This window comes from Zonotrichia albicollis, chromosome 1, assembly GCF_047830755.1.
Source record: "Zonotrichia albicollis isolate bZonAlb1 chromosome 1, bZonAlb1.hap1, whole genome shotgun sequence".
NCBI lineage: Eukaryota > Metazoa > Chordata > Aves > Passeriformes > Passerellidae > Zonotrichia > Zonotrichia albicollis.
The window spans coordinates 53,203,855-53,221,772 of record NC_133819.1 but is presented as its reverse complement, the minus strand read 5'-3'; the positions used below and the strand labels follow the sequence as shown (position 1 = coordinate 53,221,772).

General features: G+C 43.0%; 1 protein-coding gene across 2 annotated transcripts in view; it reads right to left on the bottom strand.

Moving 5' to 3' along the window:
* Positions 1–4,678, bottom strand: part of GLI3 (GLI family zinc finger 3) — a 201,911-nt gene extending 197,233 nt beyond the window's left edge. For both annotated transcript variants that reach the window (XM_005486993.4, XM_026793419.2), the window contains exons 1-2: positions 4,562–4,678; positions 4,233–4,357 (exon numbers count right to left, since the gene is read on the bottom strand). The gene's annotated coding sequence lies outside the window, so the exon portion shown is untranslated. The remainder of the gene's footprint in view (positions 1–4,232; positions 4,358–4,561) is intronic.
* Positions 4,679–17,918: the final 13,240 nt, after the last annotated feature.

Here is a 17,918-nt window from a genome sequence, read left to right as displayed (position 1 = left end):
AACAGGAAGCTTAGTGAGCTCATAAAACTGTTGTTGGAGCCAGGAACACATAGCATATTTAATCTGCAAACTGTGAGAGTCTACAATGATTTCAGCAAGATCTGAGGCATGCCCTCAAGGTTTGCTGGGATCTGGGATTAGGGAGTTGATAAGAACCCTCTACTGCCCATGGACATGTTTTTCTTCTGCAGTTAAACACAAATGCATAGAGACGTTTGACTGCTGCTTGGCGTTACTGCTCAAGTTATATAAAAGCTTTGCAGCTCCTTTTGCTGTCAATATATCAAAGTTTAAAAAAAATCATCAAAGTGTGAAATTTCATTTAAAGTCTGCCAGTCTACAGCTCTATTTCACAGACCTATCAAATAAAAGTAAAGATGAAAAATGCACTGAAAGAACTTGAAAAGTTTGCAGCAGCACCCATGGCCTATTTTTGTTTATTCTGTCTCATTTTATTTGATTTTAAAGTATAACAAATCAATTCCCTTATAAAAATGACAGAGTCTAAAGGGAGGATGTCTATAAAACCTGTGGTTAAAAGACAACTTGAAATCATTATTACAGCTGAACCTTTTGTTGAATAAAAAGCTTCCTCTGTAGCCATTTTAGCATTTTAATTGCCTAACTGCAAGTTGGCAGAAAATACCTTGAATATTCCAAAACAACCAGAATTACTACAGAATATGAGTGCCAGAAAAACTAAAGCTTTCTTCAAAGTATTCTTTAGCTAGGGATTTACAACAATTGCATAAAGAAGAAAAGCCTGACTTTTAAGGTAATCTACTATAGTCTAAAAGCATTAACATTCCATTACTAAGGTTTTCCTGAGGATTTCATGACTCGTTGATTCACTTTTCCTTCAAGTTTGCTTTTTCTTTGTACATTTCTGTCCCCATATAGTGGAACACATGCAACACTGATCACTTAAATGCCTCCTTCCATAACTTGAAATAAACCCTGCTTTAATAGCCCTTAAATTCCTTATTTATCAGGCAAAGATGACTAACTTTTCACTAACACTCTGCAACACAAAAATATGCCATTCCTTCCTCTAATATGCAGACTAGAATTCAAACACACTACAGGAGTGCAGGTAATTGAATAGCATTCCCCACAACGAGGCAGGAAGTGTAACTGAAACTTTCATGGGTCAGTATCAGTGCATACATTAATCTTGTTAAAAATTCGAGTAATCTGCAAGATGAACAAATTATAATGACGTCTCCAAACTTGAGTATTTTGGTTTTTCCAACACTATTCAGAAAAAAAAGAATCATTTAGAGCCATTGATACTTTAATTTCTTAGCTACAAACTGTTTTTGTGTTTGAAAACGAACAATCTTTCACAACTAATGATTAGGTATAGCAGTAATAACTCTTTCTTGGCCACTGCACACCTTCTCAAGCTAAAAAATGTTGCTCCACTTAACGCAGGAAAATGCAGGTGATGTCTTTGTTTTGCAGTACTTCTACAGAAAAGCTTTGGAAAACATCATGTCCTGCTGAAAACCATATGCTGTTACCAGAATGCAAGAGTGCATTCATTTTGGCACCTTAAGCCACAGTTTTGCTTCCACTGCTGCTTAAAAGAATACACATACACCGAGAGAGTCCTTTTCTTACTCATTCTTCCTACTCATTCAGAATCAAATAATCCTGCTTTTAAAGAAATAATTCCCTCTTTTTAAAACAGCCTTCTCTCATAGTTAGTATTATTTATGCTTTTAGAATTGGGCTATACACAAAACTGAAAGTATTTACATACTAGCTAGTTATACCCAAACCTTCCTTATATAAACAAACTCTCAAGAGGCTGCCTACAGTTTACATTGCTAAACTCATTCACCATTACTTTTAATATATATTTCCACGACTGAAATACAGTGCTGTGAAGATGGCAATTTTTACATTTTAAGGTTACAATACTTTTAAAACACTGCATTTGTCTTCCTTCAAAATAATCATGACATATATAATTAAGAAACTGTCAGATCATTATCAATTTTTAATAAAGGACCTAAATGAAATAATTATAGGAATCAATCAGTGAGGCACCTTCCCAAATTACAATGCAATTGCACAAATATTCAAACTACTTAAGGCCAGTTCTGGCACATTTCAATACATAATCTCGTTGAACACCACACCAAAAACAATTTTGGAACACAGCGAAACATAGTTCTTTCTCACTATTCCAGTGACTTGAACGATTTCAAAACAGATACCTATCGCACAGAGAGACAGAGAGGCAACCGTGCCCTCCTAAAAATGTTTGTTGGTTTAATCAGCCACATGTCTCGAGGCCTCTGGAAAATTTAGCTTCCAAGTTTTTCTATAGCACGCACACAAAAGAAACGAAGTCTGCACGCTGAAACTTAAAAAATCATGTTTATTGAGGCTTGGAAATGAAGCGGGAAGTAGCAGGGGCGCGAGGAAGAGGAGCATTTTGCCGTGGGTTGCTACTTAATGCTCCTTTAGTGAAGTAGCCTCTAAAACGTGACACTGTGTATCAAACAGACAGCTATCCGTACCTCTGACTAAAAGGCTCTTTGAGATCCGTACAGTCCATCATTTCAAACTGAAGTGGCAGCTGGAAAATGTGGAACAGCTGGCAAGGAGCTGGGAGAAAATGTTTTACATAAATATATCTACATACAAACTGGCAGAAGGCCACGGACACCGCACCCGCAGGACCGGATAAAAACTACGCACCAGAGGGTTAAAAACAAAACTGCGAAGTGAGATGGGGAGCGAGGGGCGTGTGTTTCCTTTTACCTTTTCTCTTCACGTGGTGCGCGGGCTGGGGAGCGGGCGCTAGCAGCTGCGAGCCGGCGGGCCCGTCCGAAGGCGCGGGAATTGCGCCAACACCCCACCGGCTCCACGGGACAATCGGAACCGCGGCGGGCACGCTCTGCTCCCACCCTGCAAACTTGGGCGGCGCAAGGCCGGGCCGCGGTGCCGGCCCGGGGCGGCTCCGAGCAGCTCCCGTGGGGCAGCCGCCCCGCTCCTCCCGCCCGGCCCGGCCGGGCCGTCCCGCCGCCCCGCTCCCCCGCCTGACGCCGTGCCAGCGGCGGCGCGGAGCGGGCCCAGCGCCGCTCTGCTCGGAGCAGACACGGCCGGCACCCCCGCGGCCCCCGACCGGCCCCTTCCTCGCCGGGAGCAGCCGGCAGTGAACGACGACCCCCGGGCGCCCCTCCGCCCCGCCAGATGTGACAGCGGATTCTCCCCCGCTCCTCTCGCCTTTCCCCCTGCGAAGTTTGTGCCGGCCTCCCACCGCACGGGCGTGAAAACCCCCGGGAGTCGCTCGGGGACCAGGGGCGAGGAGAAAGAAGGGGGTGGAAATAAAGCAGCAGCTGTCGCCCGCACATCGGCAGCTCTGCCGCGGGACGTGCCCGGCCGAGCCCGGCCCGGAGCGGGGACTGCCCCCGCCTCGCCCCGCACCCCGCGCCCTCGGCTCCCGCGCTCCGTGACAGCCATTTTGGGGGTTAGACACCTCGGTCCCCCCGACCCCCGCCTCCAAGTTAGGGAAGCGGGAAGGGGGCCGAGAGCGGGGCCGGAGCGCTGGCAGACGCCAAGAAAGTGGCCCGGAGTAGAGCTGGGGAACAAAGAACTTCTCGCCCAAGTGGGTACGTACCTGCCGCCGGTGCCGCCGAGCCCCCGCGCTGCCCATGGGCGAGGGCCGGGGCCGCCGGCTCGTCCCCGCGCCGCTCCCCCGCCGCCGCGGCTAGCGGGGCCGGCCCCCGCCGCGGCCGGCGGGCATCCCGCGGGGCAGGGGGACGGGACGGGACACAGGCGGGACGGGGGCGGCAGAGGAGGGCCGGCGGGTGTTGGTGGTGGTTGTTTTATCCCTGCCCGCCTCCCGCGGGGAGCAGCCCGCGCCTCTGCCTCCGTGTGGGGGTGTGTGTGCGCGGGTCCGACATCAGTTTCAGTGATCTTGTAATCTGATCCCTTCTGACTCACTCGCACTGACTGACATTTCTGATTTGGTTCAACAAAAAGAACGGGGGGGAGGAGAAAAAGAAGCAAAAGAAGAGAGGGAGCAAAAGAAAAAAAAACCAAGAAGTATCCCCAAATCCACCGCCTGGTACCAAACAGTTTTTGTAGGGAAGGGGGAACCCCTCCGTCCCGTCCCGTGCCACCCGTCCCCTCCAGCCCCGCCACCGCCCCGCATTGTTTTGGCTCGGCGCAGCCACCGAAGGAGGGGAACAAACACATCGCGCCGAGGTACTCACGTGTCGGAAAAGTTGTCCCTCTCGCTTTTCTCCGGCTCGCGCGCTCCTCTCCGCCGCCTCCTTCAAGTTTTACAGATGTTGCAGGGCTGCTCGTCGTCGCCGCCCCCTCCTCCCAGCGCTGCCCTCTGGATCAGATCAGGGGAAAGGCTCTTTAGGGATAACTCCCGATTCAAACACCCTCCACTAAACTTTCCCCATTCCCTCCCCTTCCTCTGAGCGGCGGAGAGGGCTCCGCTCTCCTTCCCCCCTTCCCTCCGCCCGTTCGGGACGCGGCTGGCTGCTGCCGGGGCGCGGGTGCCCCGGGCCCGGCGGGGAGCGGGGCCGCTTGCCTGAGGGAGCGGCGGAGGGCTGCGCCCCGGGGTGCGGGTCGGGCCGCGGCCTGCCGGGCTGCGACGCGAGCTCTCGGCATGACACCCCCGCTCCCCCCTTCCTCCTCCTCCTCCTCCTCCCCCGCCATCCCCCCGGCCCGGCCCGGCCCGCCCCGGCGGCGGCCCAAGGGCGGCGACACCCCGCCCACAGGCAGGAGGCAGCGCGGGGCGACGGCGGGCCCCCCCCGGAGCGGCCCCTCCGCCTCGGGTCGCGCTTCCTCCCTCTCCCTCCTCTCCCATCCATCCTTCAGCTCAGCCTGCATCTGCAGCCCCGTTTCCCGCGCACCGATGCCTCGGACACCCCGTTCTTCCGCCCGCCAAAAATTCAGGGCTTTTGCGGGGGGAAATGTGCCCTTCGCCTGGGTTTTCTCTGTGTGCTGCGGCTCTGGGCTCGCGTTTGCTCTGGCGCCGCAGGCTGACTTGACTGAAAGACTTCAAGGAAAGTTTCACCTAAGCCATGTGACACCGAAAAATAGCTCTTTTGGGGAAAAAATACAAGTGCTTGGGCGAGGACAAGAGTGGTGGAGATACCTGCGCCTGCTCCTCCTTTCCCAGCCCACCTGCCAGCCTCCCCAGCACTCTGCCGGGCTCCTCTGGCCTTCACGCTACCAAACAGGGCTCTCCGCTGCCTCCTGCCTTGGCCCTCATCTCCCTTCATCCCCCGGGCTCCTTGCGAGCAGGTTTCCCTGCATGCTGCGGTTCAGAAACAGCAGGAACTAGGGTGCCCTTGGTTCCTGTATCTCCATCCTTCAGGAAATGATGTGTCCTGACAAGACACCTTGCCTTTTTAAAGTTCTGCAGATTGCTTTCCTGATATTAATAAAGTCTGAGAAACTGTAAATGAACATTACCACAACCATTTTCCATCAAGTCACAAGGTGGGACTGGCTCTCGGGAAAAGTATGTGTGTTTGTGTGTGTATATATATATTTAAGTTGTTGCCCTCACAATGTCAGATGCTTCATATACACTTTTGTTCATAACCTGGCTCACAACACACAGCCAAGTAAAAGTTTGTTACTAATCCATGGATTTAGCAAGGTACCCGAGCTCCAGCTGCATTTGGAAAGTCCCAAAAAAATTAGTGGTTCCTGACAAAAAAGGTATGTTTACTGATGGAAGTGAAAGACTGGCTTTTGATGTTGTGCATTTCATAAAGCTTCTCTTAGTCTCACTATTGAAAATGTTGATTTTCTTACAAAACAAAGCTGCAGGTATTTGTGGTTTGAGGTGACTTGGTCCACGAGTTTTTTAGAAACAAATAGAAAGCAAATCTTACCTGACTCAAAAGGCCACTTCAACCCTAATTTCCTCAGTCTAATTGGCTTGGAGCTGTTTTTCACCTGGAAATCTTTTCTGGGTGCAAGAAGTAGCTTTAGCGAGATGCCTATAACGCATGCATGTCCCTGCTACAGTCAGACTAATTGCTCTGGCAGTCCCAGGGATGCCTTTTTTGTGCAGGTTTTACAGCACCAGGTCAGCACACCCTGACTTTCAGCATAGGCACGGCAGTCTGATGCTTTCACACTGGGTGAGAGGCGCACATTGTTCAAGCTGCCACGCACACACATGCACTGTTGGAGGTGGGCACCGGGGACTGGATGAGAGCTTGTGCTCTGTGCCTCCGTAGGCAGCGATTTCACAGCGCACCGAGAGACAGATCTGCCCCTGCTCAGGAGCAGCCCAAGCAATACTGCTGACATGCATCGTGCTGCACAGGGAAGAGGCATGTGCAACACCAGGATCTGAATACCAATATGAAGAGCTGATATTCTTCCAACTTTTTTATCTTACATGACTTCCTTTTCCAGTCTCATGTTCCCAGGAAAATGTTAGCTGTTTCATGATCTGTGATAATAGTGGTGTAGTACCACGGATGTTTTGTTTCAGCTACATGTACTATATACACCTCCATATGTATGTACTTTGTGTAACATGCATACCACCCCCTGATACATATATATGTGCTGGGGGAGTGCTGGTGCACAGAATGGTTAGGCAAACCTCAGGTCCCTTTACAGATCTGTTTAAGAGCAATATGTTCCTTCAGCCCATTGTACCCTTCTCTCATTTTCTGCCTATTGCATATTCCTTTCTATTTTATGCAATCAATTTTCTTAAACTCTTTTTTTTTTTCTCTTTGTATAATGGAAACACTTAAAAGTAACAGGGGAAATTAACCAACATCCAAAATGATAGTTTGTAAAAGGAACAAATTAATGTGGAAAATCCTGTTTGACTAACCATTTATAATTCAGTGTTGCTGATGTTAAGATACTGCTTTTAATAATAGCTTAAAAGACATTCAAACTGGGGCATGATTTTAAGTTGAGACTGGGCCTTCAAATCAGTATTCATCTTAGACTTTTTAATAAAGAAGTTATTTCCTCAGAGTTTGGACATCTTGTTACATCATAAAACAACTCCTTATTTGAGTTTTTGGGGTTTTTTGTTTGTTTGTTTTTAATGTTATTCACACCAACTCTGCTCAAGACACATATTTCTAACTTGAGATAAATAACCCGAAACATTTCTCTGCACTCAACTCACATTGTGACACAAAAAATTATAAAGAGGTGATAGAATGCTTTAAGATTTGCTTATGAAAAATAGCTTTCTGATGCATTTCTGAGCAGTGAAAGTCTTGAGAGAAGGGAAACACAGAAACAATAACTGAAGTTTCTGCCTGTGCCTCTGTCTGCTCAGGCCAAGCAGAAAATAAAAACTGATGGTGAGTGGGTGACATTTGCCATTTGAAATGTATTGTAAATGTTTCAACACCTTGACAATGAAGAGTGCAAAAGAAGCTTAGAACATCCAAGACCCTTCAGCTTAACAAAATGAAAATGGGCAGCTCTGTTCAGGGAGGTGCCTTTCTTATAATCTTTCATGTATGATTCAGAGGAATCATACTTGAAAGATGCAATGGGAAGACAAAAACTACACATTAATAAAACATAATGATTTTTCCACATGTCTGGATTGCCCCTCCAAGAGAAACTGACCTCTGAGATTTGTCTATGATGTTTCCCTGCAAGTAGGAATTGGGTCCTGCAGAAGACCTGTTGACCCATGCCAAAACTCTTTTCTCTGACTCCATATGCCACAACCACAGGGCATTTCTGCTGTAAGTTATATCATGCATGATACGTTTGCATTTCTTCAGCCTACCTTGTCTCCCCACTTCTTCTCAGCCTCTGGCTTGAAAATTTCAGGCCTTCCAGGATGTGTGCTTGTCTTCCCTTTTTGCTGCACCTGTTGTTACAGGAAAGCACAATCAGAAGGAGCAGGGACTCTGCTCACATAGGCTGCATGCAAAAGACCTGATATTCAGTGACACCAAGAGCCAGTCTCCTCACCACTCCCAGCTGCACCGCCCTCCACTTTCTCTCCAATCCCAGTGAATGCTCTACAGGACACATTCAAGGACCTTAACTGTTGCTGTTTGTCCACTAGAAGACAAAGCTTTTAAAACAGTCCCTTTATGCCAGTAGGCAAATACCTTGCAAGAATACATTCTATGAAATAGGCAGGTCTGCTGTGCTTTCACAGGGGTAACCTCAGGTAAAGCAGCGGAATATGGAGCAGTGGCACTGATTTCTGGTCATTTATGCAATATCCATCACAAGAGGACTTGGCCAGTTCATCTTTCCCCCACCAATGCATCTCCCTTGTTGCATGGTTGCCTCTTACAGCAGAGAGGTCTCCAGAGGTACCTAGTGGAAGGAAAAGAGGAGTATGAGCTGGTACCATGTCAGAATCCTCAAAGTCTGCAGAAGTTGCAGCTGGGGGCACAAAGAAAGGTTCATGGCCCAAGGTGGGATGTAGAACTGGTGTGTGGAGACAACCACATTTGGGAAGGATATAAAGGTCAGGGCAAAAACCTTATCTGCAATTACTGTCAGGGAATTGGTCTAGAAAAGGCAGATCAAGTGGGATCTGAGTAGGGAAAGAACTAGTTGTTTAGAATCTCTTCGCTTTGAAAGAAATTATAAACTGATGTACCACTACCCACTAGTGTAAATTAGTAACTCTGGATTCTTTCATTATTTGAATTTTTAAGTTTTAATTACTGCCATTGAAAAAAAAAATGGAAATTTATCAGCAAATATCCAGATGTGTTAAAGTAGCAACCCTCATTCAAGAGTCTGAGTTTTCTAAAGATGCTCATTGCAGCCTTTCACAGACTTGATATACATCATTCCTTCTGGCAGTCCATGGCAAGGAACCTCTATATCTTTCTCCTTCTTCTGCTAGCACCAGGGATATTGCTAGATTTCAGTGGGAAAAGGACTGAACCCTAGTGATTTATTTATTTATTTGTTTGTTTGTTTGTTTATTTTTCTACTCTAACAGATCATCTTTTGCAGAACATCCTATTTCTCTGAATGTCTAATCTAACTAACCTAGCTATTTATAGCACATATTCATGACTAGTTTTTTTGAATGCCGTATAATAAAATTAAACAGATCAAAAAGCAGTAATTTTTTACCCTCTTCAATCTTGTAAATATGTAAAATTGCATATTTCTTTTTCAAATTCAGTTGTGATTACTGAGGGAAAATTAAGGCTAAGAGCTGAATTTTACACACAGACACAAAGGAGAATTTTAAGCAGAAAATTCTGTACTTTTGGGCTGTCTACACAGAAAGTCTGAGCTCTCCATCTCTTAAATACTAACTTATTAAAATTATTTTTTAAAAATACTTTTACCCTCCTTGACTTTAGATGTATGTTTGCAATAAAACTCTTCATTGCTGTGAACATACTTCAGAAGAATATTTTCTTCTTACAGGAAATTTAAATGGTGTTGTTCTGCCTGAGATATTTTGATATATGACCATAAACACGACAAACAAACAAGCAAAGGGACTTTCCTTTGTTTGCTTTTAAAAGCACCCTGTACATGTTAATTATCAGGCAGGTAGCATATGGGAGAAGAGCAGTGTGTCTCTAACACACTACATCCAATAAAGATATAAAAATCATAACATTTCACACAGAATTGGCATAAATAATCTGTTTATCTCCTTTTTACCATGCTATCATAAGAAATGAATTTGCTAATGGTGGTGATATAATTAGCTAGATCATCATTAACATCCCCTTTAAATGATCTGGGATACTTTCAGCCTCTCTCTAGGGAGTTGTCTCAGCTTTTCTCCCAACTGAGCCATTGAGCTACACGTGAAAGGATTTAGCAGCATTTTGCAGGGTATAGTCAGAAGCCATTCTCCAGGAGATATGGTTTATATAGGCTGTCCTGGCAGAATTTAAACCAATTCCTTGAATGAAATACCTTTGTCAAAAAAAAGACAGTTTTTTCTAGCATATCCAACCCTATGTTAACATTGCCTATTATAGTTGTGTCAGTCGGGATGGGAGGATGGGGACAATATCACAGATTTATAAAGGATCCATCAAAATGCCTTTTTTTATCAGTTGTTGATGCAGTGAATTGGACAGACACATTCTGAGTTGAATTCAGACACTCCCCTAGGAAATGACTAGGTTTTCCCCTAAGTCTTAAATCTACTAGCCAACATTTTAAAGCGTGCTCAAATACCATGGAAGGCTTGTAGTCTTCAGACTTTTTGTGAGCCTCTTAAATAATTATTTCAGTAGCTGGTGGATGCCCATTGTTCTAGTCCAAATGCACATACAGTGTCTTTATTTGCCTTTTTTTTAATGGCAATAGAAAAAAATAGATCAATTGCTTCTATTTCATCCTGGCCTTGTATATCTATACAGTCACTACTTAGCGGGCATTTTTTCATGATATGTTAATGCATTACTACTGCACTTCTAGCAGATTGTCCTCAGTTAGAGCTGTCCCAGGTAAGGTGTGACAATGGCATTTCTAAATCAAGCAACATCCCATGGGCATTCAGGGGCCCCTGAGAACTGCTGGTTTATCCTCTTCACCACCTGGGTGCAGATTCCAATCTAGTCAGGAATCCAGCCAATCTGCTGGCCTTAATCTGTCCTCAGTGGGCATTTGTCCTAACAGAATGATACACTGCAATGTATTTGATGATATCTAGACAGGAGACATCTGAGATTAGCAAATCTACAGCATGCATTTCTCATCCATCAAGACCTCATATTATGTATCTATCTGTATCTACCTCTCTCAATCTGTTTCACATCTATCTGTCTATACCAGTTGCTGACTTAGTCTCATTCTGACTGGGACATTAAACTGTGCACCCACCAAATGGATCAAATAAAATGCATACACTGCATCAGGCAATATTTTGAAGGGACTGTTGGTGACTGTGTTCCCACCCTTACTCCTGTCATCGTGCTTCATATCAGGCTACAGTTCAGATAGACACTAAACCTCTAGTACTGGATAAAAAATGCCATGCCAATTCAATATAAAGCTGTTCTGTGGACAGAAAGTCAGGACATCAAGAAGTACAGTCAGGATTTATACCAGAGGAGATATTTTCTATTCCTCTGCAGTCAGCATTAAAAAAAAACACAAGCTCTGGTTAATTTGGCAGAAAGGTGATCAGGTACTCACAGAAGATAAAGTTATTGCTGGTGTGTGACCCAGCAGCATGCACAGCTCTCATTAATGGCAGAGGACATGAGTCCTGTGTGCACATACACATACAAAAAATGTTGCCCGAGCCTTTCATTTTTCCTGCAGTTATTTTTCCTTGCATCTCATTTATGTCAGACTATTTGAGTTCTCTCATTCCCACTTCTGTAATGAGGAACATACACAAAAGCCTGGGAAGAACTGATTAGCAGGAGATTTGCACTATTTCACAAGAGAGTAATACAAATTACACCTCTCTGTACCCCAAACTGGAAGTCTGGGTAACACCTCAGTTGGAGACAAGAAGGAATCTGCAGCTGAAGGTCACACAGTCTGGTTCAAAGGGAAGCAAGGCCCTGCTCCTTTGGAAGCAGAAAAAAATACATACACTGATATGCCAGATTCCCCTTTTACCAGGGCTTAATCAGACCCCCTTGCCTATACACCTTTAGCAAGACAAGTCAACCAAACATGGGATTCCAGGATAACAACTGATCCTACAGTATGCCCCCTTTCTTGAAACCATTATCATATTTAGTTCTTTGGCACTACTTTTTCAATTTCTCCGTCACAAAAATCATAAAGATAACATACAGTAAACTTGAGCTCTTTCTGTCCACATTTGAGGTCTTGGGCTGAAGAACTAAGTAGATCTCAAAAGTACACCGTGCTAGTTATACAAATTGGACATTTGGAGAGGAGCCCCACGGATCAAACCAGCCATCCTTGGCACTGGTCTGGTTGTAATGCTCACCACTAGAAATCTGGAGTGGTAGCTAACAGTAACTGAACTTTCTGGCTCTTCTCAGGGTTCTTTAGCAAGCCAGGGCATCCAGGGATATGCAAGCCTTAAGTGAAAGCAGATGTCACATTTTCATCGATCATGTCAAATATTAATCTTGTGTTCCAATCCAGTATCAAGGCTCCCAGGTTTCATTGAGGTGGATGCAATTTTTGCTACAGGCTTTGGTGGGCATGAGGGATGTAATTTCAACAGTAAATTCTGAATTTTGCTAGAGTTATCCACATGCTGAAAGTAAATGGTAATCTTCTGTATGTTTACAGGTTTCATCTTAAGTAAACTATTTGGAAAATAAGGGATAGAAAAGCATTTTCCTTAGGAAATTAGGATATTTTGTCAACATCCCTCAAATTTGTCAACAGTTGGCAAGAATATTTAAAGATTATGAGACAAATTTGAAGAGCTATATGTTATTTTGCTTGAACCTAAAAGGTTTCTCTCCTGTAGTGCTCAGGCAAACAAAAAGTCTGTGAATTTTACTTGAATAAACATTGCAGGCTGGTGCTAACTTGTCATTGGTGCTGAAACAGACCAGTAATTGGCCAACTAAGAAAACAGCAGACAAGGAAAACAATGTGACACATGCTATAATATATAGTCCTGGGTTTTGATCCAGTAAGACAAAGCCAAACACAAGTTTAGAAAAAAATCACCAGAGTTTTTAGGTAGGAAATATCTCTTCCCAGTCTGTACCCAGCACAGTAAGACCAAGCTCCATCAAAGGCAATAGAATATTTTGCGATGCAGACCAACCATGGTTTTATTATTAGCATCATCAGTTCAAGTAACCCCCATAAACAGCTAGAAGAAAAAGCAAGCTTGCAGAATATCTCAAAGTAAAAAATTAAGCTATTAAAAATGAGACAAAAATTTTACATGCATTTAGGGGGAAGCACAATCCAAAAGAAGAATACCAAATACCATAAATGTGCATCTATCCTATGTTCATTGTAAGTTTTCAACTTTTCCCTTTCCAAAAGTATATCTATGGTAGATGGATGAGTTCTTACCCTTTTGCTTGATCTATTATTTTACCCTCTCCATTTTATTCGGCCCTGGTGTTTATTTGTTTACTTTATTGAACTATTAAACTAGACTTAGAAATCAGATTCTTCCTACCTTTCAAAATATTAGTTACTAGGAACACAAACAGGACCAAACTACTTCCATTTTTATGTAGCTTTCTGAATGTATTTGGTGAATGATGAACATGATACCACACAGTACATAATAAAAAATAGAGACATCAAAATGTTCTAAACCTATGAATTTGACTCTCATACATCATGAGATGTGCTTTAAAAATATGAAAATTCAACTAAAATGCTGCTGAAAGTTCTCAGATCTTTCTGGTTACTCAGATAGTGAAAAGAATGCTATAGAAATTGAAATTGCACTACACTTAGAATTTTGCTTTTCACCTGTGAAAGCAGGGAATACACAGTATAAAGCACTGTGATAGCTGATGCTCACAGGATTCTGGAATTTGGAGTTTAAACAAAGAGAAATAAGCACTTGCAAAGCCCCACATGACGTCATGCAATACCTGAGTTAAGAAGTGGAAATCTGAGGACACTGCACAAGGAGAAGTTTTATAAGGCTGAAAGAAAAAGAAGGAAGGCACTTTTTATTTTCCCAAGTAGGTAAACCAAAGGAAACTCATAAGCAGAAGATGGTAATATGATCAAAAGATGACAGAGAGCTCTACTTATCCTTCACCATATACAACTTTGTGACTACTCATACTATGACCCAGATATAGATTAAAATCAGCTAATGGATGGAAAACAGAAAAGCAAAGTAACAAGATAAAAATTATGTTGGTGAGCAATAAGAGCTTTAAGGAGAACTTGTAGCTGTGATACTGTGTCCACCTAAATAGATAAAAGCATATAAAAGCATTTGGGCAGTGCATTCCACTGTTCAAAAAAGACTAATCTTCACTCATAGCTGTGAGCAGACATCATGTCAACTGTACTTTAATGCCCTAAAAGCTCATTGTCCAGTTGAACTTCTCATCTGGATGTCCTTGACAGTCCCTGTGTTGCAATTCACCTCTTCTAAAACAGGTGACTAAAACAAGATGAATCAGTCTTTGGAAATCCAGGGCAAATTAATCTTGCTGACTGTGAGGAAGTCATGGGAGGAGGTAAGCATCTGGCTGCCCCAGCACTGTCTGGTGAGACAAATCCCACCTGGACTCTGACCTGCCAGCTCCCTGAGCAGTGCTTCCTTCCATCTGTGGTTTCCTCCTGGCAGCCAGTGACTTCAACTCTGACTTCTGCCTTTGCCTTCTTCACCTTTGCCTGGTAGAAGTATCCCATATAATACTTCTGCTATTAAAACATGGAAAAAAAAAAAAAAACCAACCCTACTCGTGAAGCTTCCTCAGCAGCACAGACTACTGCAAGCAAATCAAGCCTGTCCTTTGTCTTCTATACTGGTTTCCCAAAGAGTCCCAAAGAAGATGAGATTCCTCATCTTACTGTATCTAAAAAATATGCCTAATGCTTCGAGGTGATAACCACATAATAACATCATTCCTCAGACACACTGGAGCCTACCAGAGAGAATCTTGTTTGTATAGGAAACTGGGCTAAGGCAACAGTGAGGAAAAATCTTTGCTGTCTTCTGTTCCAACCACAAAGCTGCGAGCTTCTACCTGCCATCTCCATACAGGGAAGAGAAGTACAAACAACTAAAAACAAACAGAAAACCTCCAGCTGTCAAGGCAGACCTTCAACATTTGTGTGCAGGAAGACAATGAACAGGGTTTACTCAGCTCTGCAGAGCTTGGAGAAGGTATGACTCATGAGCAATATGGAGGACAAAATATTATGAGGTGGAGTTGAGGAAAGCTTAATTTATAGTTATGCCCTCCAAATCCCATTTTGCAGGCCAAAGTGTGATTAATTTGTTCTACCACATTGGGTTGTGTAAGAGGATGTGCTGAGCGCTAATATATGAGCAGTCTAATATCACAGACTGTATCAAACCACTAAAAGTTCCTTTATCCAGAGCCCTGCCTACTTCAGGAGGCTACAGACAGTCAGCAATTTACCTGTGCTCTATGATCTTCAGTGGAACTGTATCACTCTCTATATCTGTCCAGAAAGAATAGCAAGGTCCAAAGAACATGGACTTTATGAAAAAAACACATGGATCACACATAATTTTTTTCATATTCACCACACAAAGAGCAGCATAACTTTATGGTCTAAATCAGGCAATTTTTATGGAGCAGGGAGACAATGTGTTGGCTTCAGAATCACAGATGTATTATACACTTACACATACTCTTCCAGTAGTATAAGCCCAGGTATCAAACCTGGTGATTGATTTTTGTGCTCTGCTCTTTTGACCTAGGTGCAGGTCAGTGGGTCATACTCTGCAGTCCTTATCCAGCTGCTTCTTCGTTGTTTTTTACTGCCTGAGTCTGGCTGACATCAGCGAGAACAGCTGAATAAAAACTTCAAAAACTGGTCCTGTTTGGGCTGCTATCTTTTGAAAAATCTGTTGAGACTTGTGGTAACAAAATGAATCTGTAGCTTCTCAAGTCACTGAATAGCAAAAAAACCAAAACGAGCCTGTTCTGCAGAGAAGGAAGAGAACTCCTTCCCTGTTCCCTAGCATGAAAAAGAGATGACCTCTGCTACAGGGCCTGTTAGCAGCAAACATGATGCCCTAAGGCTGAAGATATTATCCCTACCATAGCTCCTGATTGTTTTCCCCACATTAGCACAGCAACACAGTCTAATCTGTATGGCACAGCCATCAGCTGGCCCATCCCAGAGCCCCAACCATGTGTGTCAGGGGACACAACCAACCCTTCCAACCAAACCAGTAAAGACAAAACCAGCACTGCACTTTATCTGGAAAACCAACAACACACAGACACCCACATGTTCGTATTCTCACTACCTGCCTCTCTTGAATTTAGGGCCAGAGATAGAGCACCTCAGGGTCCCAAGTTTCCCTTGTACTTATTCCCAGGTCAGTTGTGAGGCAGCTACTGCTTAGACTCCACCTCATGGGCTGAGAAACCTCTCCTTTCTATAGGGGATAAGGCCTTTATTTTTTCTTCTTTTTTCCCCCTTCCCCTTTCCTTCCTCCTTCCCCTCCCCTTTTCAAACATCAAGGTGCCTGACCAAATCTGGGCTTATACAAGAGAACAAGAGGGATTTTCATAATTCTGAATAAAATATATTAAATAGCATCATTTTCCTGACAAAGAATATACAATTGTAGTTTTCATTCAAAATCTCAAACACTGTTACTTCTTTTTTCTTTAGTGTTCAACTGAGACCAGAGTACCACTCTGTTATTAAGCCATTTACCCTATTTCAATGCCAATCTTACTTTGCCTTACTTTTCAAAAAGCTGAAGATTTCACAATATTTCTCATAACTTAAAAAAAAAATAAATTCTGCTGAGGCAACCCTGATGGCAACCAATGGACTGCCAAGAAAAATAAAATAAATACTTATTTTTCTGAAACAGTGTTATCCTTCCCCACCATACTGACCTGTGAGACAGGGATTGCTTTGAAAGTGTGATCTCCCTCATGCTATATAAAGATGTTGTATAGACAAGTTTTCCAAACAATGTCATGCTGGATATGGTCCATCTTTCATCATATCTCAAATGGATTGCCTCTGAAACACAGGTAGAGTAAATCACCAAATTGACACCCACCTTCCTACATAATTTGCAAAGTTTTTCTTATCATACAGAAATGTTACATCTTTTACTGAAGATTCAAATGTGCAACTGTGTATGGACTCACATTTGTGCACAGAGAGTAACAGTATTTCTAGTCTAATCCTGGGAAGGTTCCATATACATTTGCAGAGTCCAAATCCGATGGGAGGGAGGAGTGCTTAAAAAGTTTTAGACAAAAAATCTTGTTAATTTTTGTGCAAGGTTTATCTAAAAGTTTATCTAAATTCCCAAGCTGGCTTTGGGAGTGCCAGTCTTAATCTCTTAGTGAATAAGTTTCTAGATTTCTTTTCTCTTCCAACTGAAAAAGGCTAAAATTTCCTTCATAGTGCTCAAAACTTCTCCTTGTTGTAATTGTTATTGCATAAAATCCATGAGAACCTGCTTCTTCTGGTGTAAATAGGTTGCTCTCATTTAGCTTTCCAATGTGAGTGACATATTGAAAGAACAACTTTTTTTTTTTTTTAATTCTCTTAAGAGTTGACACTGGGAAGATATTCTTTAAAAACAAGTATGCTTATTTTTCATCATCCTAGAGCACATTCAGTGCAATTCTGTTCATCTCACTGAACTTATCTCAGTGTAAATCCGGTTTCAATTAAGCAGACTTGAACTAAAACAAATAGGTATTTTTGACCAGTCAATGCCAAGTTAATGTCTTTCATGAGCAAACTCAGAGGGCAAGACTTGCAACCAGTATCAAAGTCATTGCATCTGCTTACAATAGAGATATGTTTGAATCACAATCTTCTCAAGTGGTGTATTAGCCAGACAGTAGATCAATAAACAACACAGACAAAAAAGTATCTTGTTTAGAAGTGTGCAAGTGTTTCTACAGAGGAAGGAGTATGACCATTAGGATGTTTGTTTTAAACTGTAAACACATCATTACCCAGATGTTGAATTCCCCCCTTAGACTGCACAATAATAAATACAAATAAAAACTTTAAAAACTCTGGTTAGCATTCTTGAGAGCAACTTATCAAACTATTATTTTTTCAGGTACAGGAAATTCTATTTGCATTCCTGCTTCTTCACTACCACACACCTAATATTTTTGATCTAATGATCCTCAAACTGAGTGTCTGCAAATCCCACAGGAGTCAGGGAGTACCTTGGATTGTTGAAGTCACTTTTTCTACATCTTTAAAATATGTATTTTGAAATTAATTTTACTTATCTATGAATGTTTTAATAGCTAGAATGTAATTCTGCCAAAAATACACAGGAAACTGAGTAGGAATCT